The 7462-nt window shown below is 38.0% G+C and overlaps 1 pseudogene; it reads right to left on the bottom strand.

The window, feature by feature from the left end:
- Positions 1-420: 420 nt before the first annotated feature.
- LOC118576290 lies at positions 421-7168 on the bottom strand (annotated as a pseudogene).
- Between the last annotated feature and the right edge of the window lie 294 nt (positions 7169-7462).

The raw sequence follows: 7462 nt of genomic DNA, 5'->3' as shown, positions 1-7462 counted from the left end.
AGTTGGCAAAATATTTTCATCATGTCAAGATCTTATTCACTATTTAAAATGTGCTTTTATTCAGAATGAAAGCATACATCAAATGAAAGCAGGATATAATTGTGGAACATATCAAGGACATCAGAATCATTCAGATACATATGGAAGTATATGTTATTTCACAGGCAAATGTATGGAATTTTGAAGAGGCAAAGAATAATATATAACTCATACTAATAGACAAATAGAATTAATATTATGGAAATCAAGTTTCTAATTCAGAGAAAAAGTAAGTCACATTGGAAGATGAGAGAATAAATAGTGATTTCATCAACACAGGAAACCAATAAACAAAAATTCTGAAATTGCTACATTATATCTGACAATTGGTATGGTGCTAAACTGTCTTAAAGACTTATATGTAATTAAGAAACATGTGGATTAAGCTATAGGTTGGAATTTTCTCTTAGAATGTGTTTTGTTCTTGATGCAATGCAGTGAGTTCCTATCTGGTCTTAACAAAATAATGTAGCATTTGGGAGCAAAGATGCAGCCCAGGAGGCCTGCACTGGAAGCCAAGATAGCAAAGATTTCCATGGCCACCATGACCTTCCTTTTGGTGCTATGATACACAGGAAGGAATGTGATCCACACACTAAAGAACATCAACATGCTAAATGTCAAGAACTTGGCTTCATTAAATGTGTCAGGTAGGTTCATGGAGAGGTAGGCCATAGTGTAGCTCCCAAGTGCCAAGAGGCAGAGGTATCCCAGCACATAGTGGAAGGCCACAGTTGAGCCCTTGTTGCAAACAATGATGATGTACCCATGTTCAGAGTGAGCATCTGAGTCATCAAATGGAGGAGAGGTGCTCAGCCAAACTCCACAGAGTACAAGCTGGAGGAAGGTACAGATGGGAATGATGAAGTTAGGGACCCTTGATATCATCAGCCACCTCACCATTCTTCCTGGAACAGTGACCTTGAAGGCCAGAACCACAGTAAGAGTTTTTGTGAAGACACTAGAGAGAGCCACAGTGAACAGAACTGCAAATGTACTCTGCTACAGGATACAGGTGACTGTGTTGGGATGGCCAATGAAGAGCAATGGACAGAGGAAGCAAAAGATCAGAGAGATGAAAAGGACATAAGTGAGAGTCTGATTGTTGGCCTTGACAATGGGAGTATGGTGATGCTTCCCAAAGATAATATAACCCCCACTGTCAGTAGAAAGCAGCCCAGGGCCATGCAGGAGAGTGCTATTCCCAAGGGGTCTTCATAGGACAGAACTGTCACAGCTTTCTTGATGCAGTGGTTCTGTTGTGTATTTGCATAGTGTCTATCAGGACACTTCACACAATTATCTACATCTGGTCATAAATAAAAGTTATGTTGAGGCTGTGCTTAGGTCCCCTTTTATCCCAAGCCCCTTCCCAGCACCAGTTGTCTGGCATGATACCTACATCTCTTCTCTTCACTGTTTAAGACTCAAGTAAATTAGACTTAGTGTATAATGGAGTAATTTTTGATAATTTCCCAATGATAACTTGAAAGTTTCATCTAAAATAAACAATACATAAGTATCAATGTATTTATATCATACTTTCATTTGGTTGAAAAATTCAAAATTTTCCAAACTCACTTATTCAATTTGATATTTATTGAAATTATTTAAACAAGTTATTGAATTCATGATTTTGTGGGTACCAAGATTATCTTTTTTTATTTCAAGTATTTACTACAGGCACCATAATCTGATTACACACACATATTCATATTCATGATCTCCCAAAATGAGAATAAGTCCCTTCTTGCTCAGTGAACTTACACTCTCATAGAGTAAATTTGTTAGTTGTTTTGCGGGAAGAGAGACAGATTGCAATGGTTAATTTTAATGGAACTTAGAATTTCTGGGGAGACATATATTAAGTTGAGTCTGTGATTTCAGTTGATGGGGTATCACTCTGGTGGAAAGGGTTAAACCCACTGAGAGAGTATGGGCATTCCATGACGTAGAGTCCCAGACTAAAAAAAAGAAACAAAATAAGTGGAGCTCAGGGTATTCATCTCTCCTTGCCTCCTGACTACAGTACCAATGTGCCCAGCAGCTTCTACTCTTGCTGACATGAGAACAGTACTCTCAAACTGAGAGTCAGTTTGTCAAGTAATTGATCAGAGCATCAAGACAAGTAACTAACTGATGAACATGTCTGCATATATATTATTCTGTCACAAAGCAGAGGAGTTGTATACCTTCTACATAGCTACACATACTGCTGTTGTTGAAACAGACATGTTAGGGATATTTCAGTGTAAATACAGATTCAAATTTTTGTATTAGACATAACTGTATATTAAGAAATTCTTCATCATAGGTGAATTTTATATGTTTAGTTAGCTTTGCTGCAAAAATAATTGATGCCACTATACAGAGTATGAGGTTATTGAGAAATTATTACCATATTTATCCATCCAAAACTTCATAAGCTACCTGAACACAGAGCACTAAGCTGAATGAATACTTTTATATCCTAAAATGATTCAGCCATATGCCTGATAATCTGAATAATATTTGACAATTTTCAAATTGGTTTTTTTTAAAAAGGTAAAAACATTAAGATTTCAGTATTGAAAGATGACAGTCCCTCCTCTTTCAGTCCAGGGTGTAAGAGCCTGAATTGTTGAGACCAAGACTGGAAAAAGCACAGGGACGAATAGCCAAACTAATGGAAACACATGAATTATGAACCAAAAGCTGTGGAGCCCCCAACTGGATCAGGCCCTCTGGATAAGTGAGACTAATATAATAAATATAAATAAATAAATTAATTAATTAATAAATAAATGAATGAATGAATGAATGAATGAATAAATAAATAAATAAATAAATAAATAAGTAGAGGACACCTGCTTGGTGTTTCATCAGTCTTTCCCACTGGTCTTTCGGTGATATCTCTCTCTCTCTCTCTCTCTCTCTCTCTCTCTCTCTCTATCTCTCACACACACACACAAACCAAATTTCAAAATAACAATCAAATGAGTTAAGAGTCACAAATTTTTAATTTGGGTTTTTGTGTCTTACTTCTGTGGCTCATTATTCCTGTCTTAATTAATGAATATCTACAGAAAGTTTATACTCATGCTACAGAATCAAGGTAAAAATAGAAGCAGCCACAAGAGCAGGAGCCAGGGTTCATCAGATCTTCCCCATGTGTTTGCCCTACTCTGAACTCTCCTTAAAAGGCATAATCTACAGTGTTTTACTAACCCAGTAGGACAGGCATTACCAATGTCTCCATCTCACAAATGAGGTGTGCGGTGAAATGCTAAGAAAGCAAGAAGTAACAGAAGCACAAGGTGGTGGAGTGGATTCCCAACTCAAATGCTCTGCACAAGAGGCCATCTCTTCAATAGCCCAATAAAGAAAGTATGAAAAAGTAATTTAAAAAATATGACAGACCTCATGTATAGTTTTATATTTATTTATTTTTATATACTCTAATGATAATGCTGGCCTTCACAGTAATGTTAGTAAACTTCTATTGGACTTTACTGACATGCCTTATTGAACATTCACTACTGATAAACTTCTCAAGATGTCATCCATACCTGCTTAGGGTGCTGTGTCTACCTATGCCTACTAACACCATCCAAGTTCTCAAGCAGGATACTTGCAATGATGGTTGGAGGTTGGTCTGGCTGCAACATCTGTCACCCCATTGAAGGCCAGGCTTGATTCACATGATCTGGCAGGCTAGGAAGGTGTCCCCTTCCTCCCTCACCACTCCATGTACATCCTTCCTGAAGATCCACACTTGTTCAAATGGCAGGACCTTACCCGAATGGAGTAGGACAAATCTTCAGTCATGGGTATACAAGTAGCTGTGCTCCCCAGCTAGAACCTCCACACAATCTCTCAAGGGTATCTTTCATTGTGTGCCTTCACACAATCCTCACTCTCAAGGTACTTCTCTTTACTGGCTATTGGTTTCTAACAGAGCATGAGTTCATCAAAGCCATAACCGTATGTCTTTTTTTTTTTTTTTTTTTTTGGTTTTTGCTCTTTTTTTCCCTTTTTTTATTTATTATATTTGTGTTTTAATTTTACACATCAGCCATGGGTTCCCCTGTCTTCCCCCCTCCCACCCCTTCCTCCACCTTCCCCGCAGCCCCTCCCCTCCATTCCCATCTCCTCCAGGGCCAAGAATCCCATGAGGATTCAATTCAACCTGGTGGATTTAATACAGGCAGGACCAGTCTCCTACTTCCAGGCTGAGCAAAGTGTCCCTGTGTAAGCCCAAGGTTCCAAACAGCCAGCTCATGCACAAAGGACAGGTCCAGGTCCCACTGCCTGGGCTCAAGTGTTTTCTTGAACTGCAGTCATTCAGGGTTTGAGGCTGAGGTTTCAGTCTTCCTCCAATGTACACATGGAACATGTACATGAACTTACCATGCCACCAATGAACACAAAGCATCTATATGCATGATAAGTCTTTGACAGTCTGTACAGTACAGACTTAATATACACATTTTGAAAACAGGCACTTCAAAAACACTCCAAAATTAGAAAATTTACACTTTGGTGAAATAATATTTAAATCCCCTAATGTTTGGGGAAATGATTTATAGATTCAAAATATTCAAATTAATAAATAACAAATCTTAATTAGACTGAAATCATAATGATTGGAAATCTTATCTGGTTTTCTCTCCATATTCAACATTGTGTCAGTGTGTGCTTCTCACATTCACTGTTTTCAGTCACCTCATGCCTATTTTCTGTTCCTTGGATGTCAACATAGGTTTCTGCTATTGTGTCCAGATCCACTGTGAAAACAGATCTTTGCACATCAGTCCTGAGTTACTCTGAGAACAGGAGTGTGTACCTCTGCCTGGCTTAATCTCAACATCACAATTAGCGGGAGTGATGATGCCATTTCAATTAGTTGTCACAAGTCAGTATTCTATAATTTACTTATTTTATGTTCATTTAATGCTTCTGTTAACACATTATAAGATAGAGTCATTTGTATGCAATAATAAATGAGTATTACCAGTTCTTAGGTTAATCAAATGAAAGAAGTGATACAAATATAGATTAATTTCATACTACATAGACAATTATTAATTTAAAAAATATTTTGTTCAATGCAACATTCTCAATGATAAATTTTGTGATATACTACACTAACGTATATTTTCTGCTCCACAATTATTTTAGGAATTTAAAACCTATGTTATATGCTGAGCAAACTCTCCTTATATATTATGTACCATTGATGCTTCCTGTATGCATTGGAAGATGTAAGTAAACAAGGAAGAAAAGATAATAATTAAGGGAATGTTGAAAGTTATTTATGCAAGATGATCAAGGATAGAACATTGAAAAAAAAGGTTGTTTGGTACAAGGCAACCTGTTGCTCTCCAGAGGGCCCATACTCTCTCACAAGCACCTACATGGTAAGACAAGACCATCTGTGACTCCATGTCTAGGTGATCTGATGCCCTATGCTGCCTTCCATGTATTCCAAGCAATCCTGTGGTTCATATACATGCATGCAGGCAGATATTCAGAGACAAAAGAACATGAAAAACCTTACTTAAAATATTTATAACTATAAAAAATGGTAGTTCCAATACATTTCTGATCATCTTTGGACAGATCCAGAGCCATGATTGAAATTATGAAAGTATGGATGCTAAGGACACAACCATAAATGTGTGTAAATTATGAATAAATGCACTTTCAAAAACAAGGAAAGTAGACAATTTGTACCATGGGTGTTAAATGCTCTGACAAAATGAGAAGACTACCATGGGATAGATAAAGTGGTTTTTCCACAGAGACCAAATACCAAGAGAGACAAACCATTGATCAATTATGAATTTCAATAGCCAGACAGAAATTTTAAAATGACAATACAAGGAGCTGAAAAATTATGACTTTTAAATGAAATCATAGTGCTTATCTCTGCTGTCCATTCACAGAAAGGTTCCATCTGCTTAGACATTGCAGATCACTGTGGAGAAGTGGGAAATACCACAGTCAGACTGACACTTACCTGTCTCATTGGAAATCACATTGTCTGGATAAGGTGTACAATCATAGCAACAGGCAGCCTTGCCCTCCTGGGGGGATTTTCTGAATACAGAAACACAGCTCTCACTGCACACAGAGCGAGGAAGCTGAGAATTAAATACTTCAGAAAAAACTTTTAGGAGGACACAGGGTTAAGGAAATAAAGATATTACTTTTCAGTATCAAATAATGAGATGGCAAGTTTTTATATTTTTAATGGCAGATTATGGTTTTGATGATTCAACTTTGAAATTATATAACCAATGAAGTTAAATGTGCTAAAACCCAATGACAACAAATCTCTGAACAGTTTTGGGAGTATTAAGTGGCAGGGAAAAATAATAGAGAGTTGCATCATTGAACACATGTCTGGAAGGGCAACTAGAATGTCATAAAGTGTTCCTACTGTGTGATTTTTTAATGGCTAGATAGAGCAAATATTTGTAATGATGAAATATAACATCTCTTTGCCTATAAACCTAAAAGGATTCAGAATTACAATGACAACAAGTCTTTGGACCTTTGTGTGAGAGATGATGTACATTATTGTACTTGAAGAGGGTGAAGACATACTGTAACAGTAGGTAGCACCATGTCATTGACTATTGTCCTGGACAAAATGAAAACCAAGAAGAAATATGAAGAGACGTATTAACCTGTATGTACTTCCTGACTGAAGAAGCATTGTGAATAACTTTCTCAAGCTCTTGCAGCCATGATTGACTGACTCTTGATGCACCTGCACCTGCCACATGAGACCTTATTAAGTCTATGATTTTTTGTTGCATTTGTTTGGTGCATGTTTTTTTTTATTTTTTTGATGAACTGATTCCTTTTTCAGCAGCAAGACATTTAATTAATCAATGGAAATATGCCCTCTGTTGATGGAGTCCCCAAAATTATGCAGTAGATTACAGCTGATATTTGGAAGATCAACCCACCAGAAATATGCGTATCTGATGGAGGACAAACTCATACATAAGGCAATGAGGATTACTATCTTTTGAGCAGATGGCTGCTTATTACTGTAAATCTTTTGTGTGATGCCATGCTTTTCACTCTCTATAGCAGCTTTAAGATATGTCCCACAAATCCGCCCCAGAACTCCCATCAGGACCAGAGGTGAGTGCCTGGGGTTATTATAGCCAGAGAGGCAACCCCCCTGGGTCCCACCCCTGGGCACCATCCTGGGAGAACAGACCAACTTGGCCCCAGTTTCTGGCCAATTGGCGGGCCCTGTGAGAAGGCTCCCTTTTTCCAAGACTGCAGGCAGACCCTGCAGTCTCCACACCCTGCCCCCACACCTATTTGCCCAAGACCACAGACACTTCCTCAGACTCAGAGATCAGCCCCCAGCTCCCATCCACACGGGAACTCCCATCTGGACCAGAGACCAGAGAGAGCC

Source organism: Onychomys torridus, unplaced genomic scaffold (assembly GCF_903995425.1).
Source record: "Onychomys torridus unplaced genomic scaffold, mOncTor1.1, whole genome shotgun sequence".
NCBI classification, from domain to species: domain Eukaryota; kingdom Metazoa; phylum Chordata; class Mammalia; order Rodentia; family Cricetidae; genus Onychomys; species Onychomys torridus.
The sequence above is the reverse complement of the archived record's forward strand: the minus strand, read 5'-3'. Positions and strand labels throughout refer to the sequence as shown.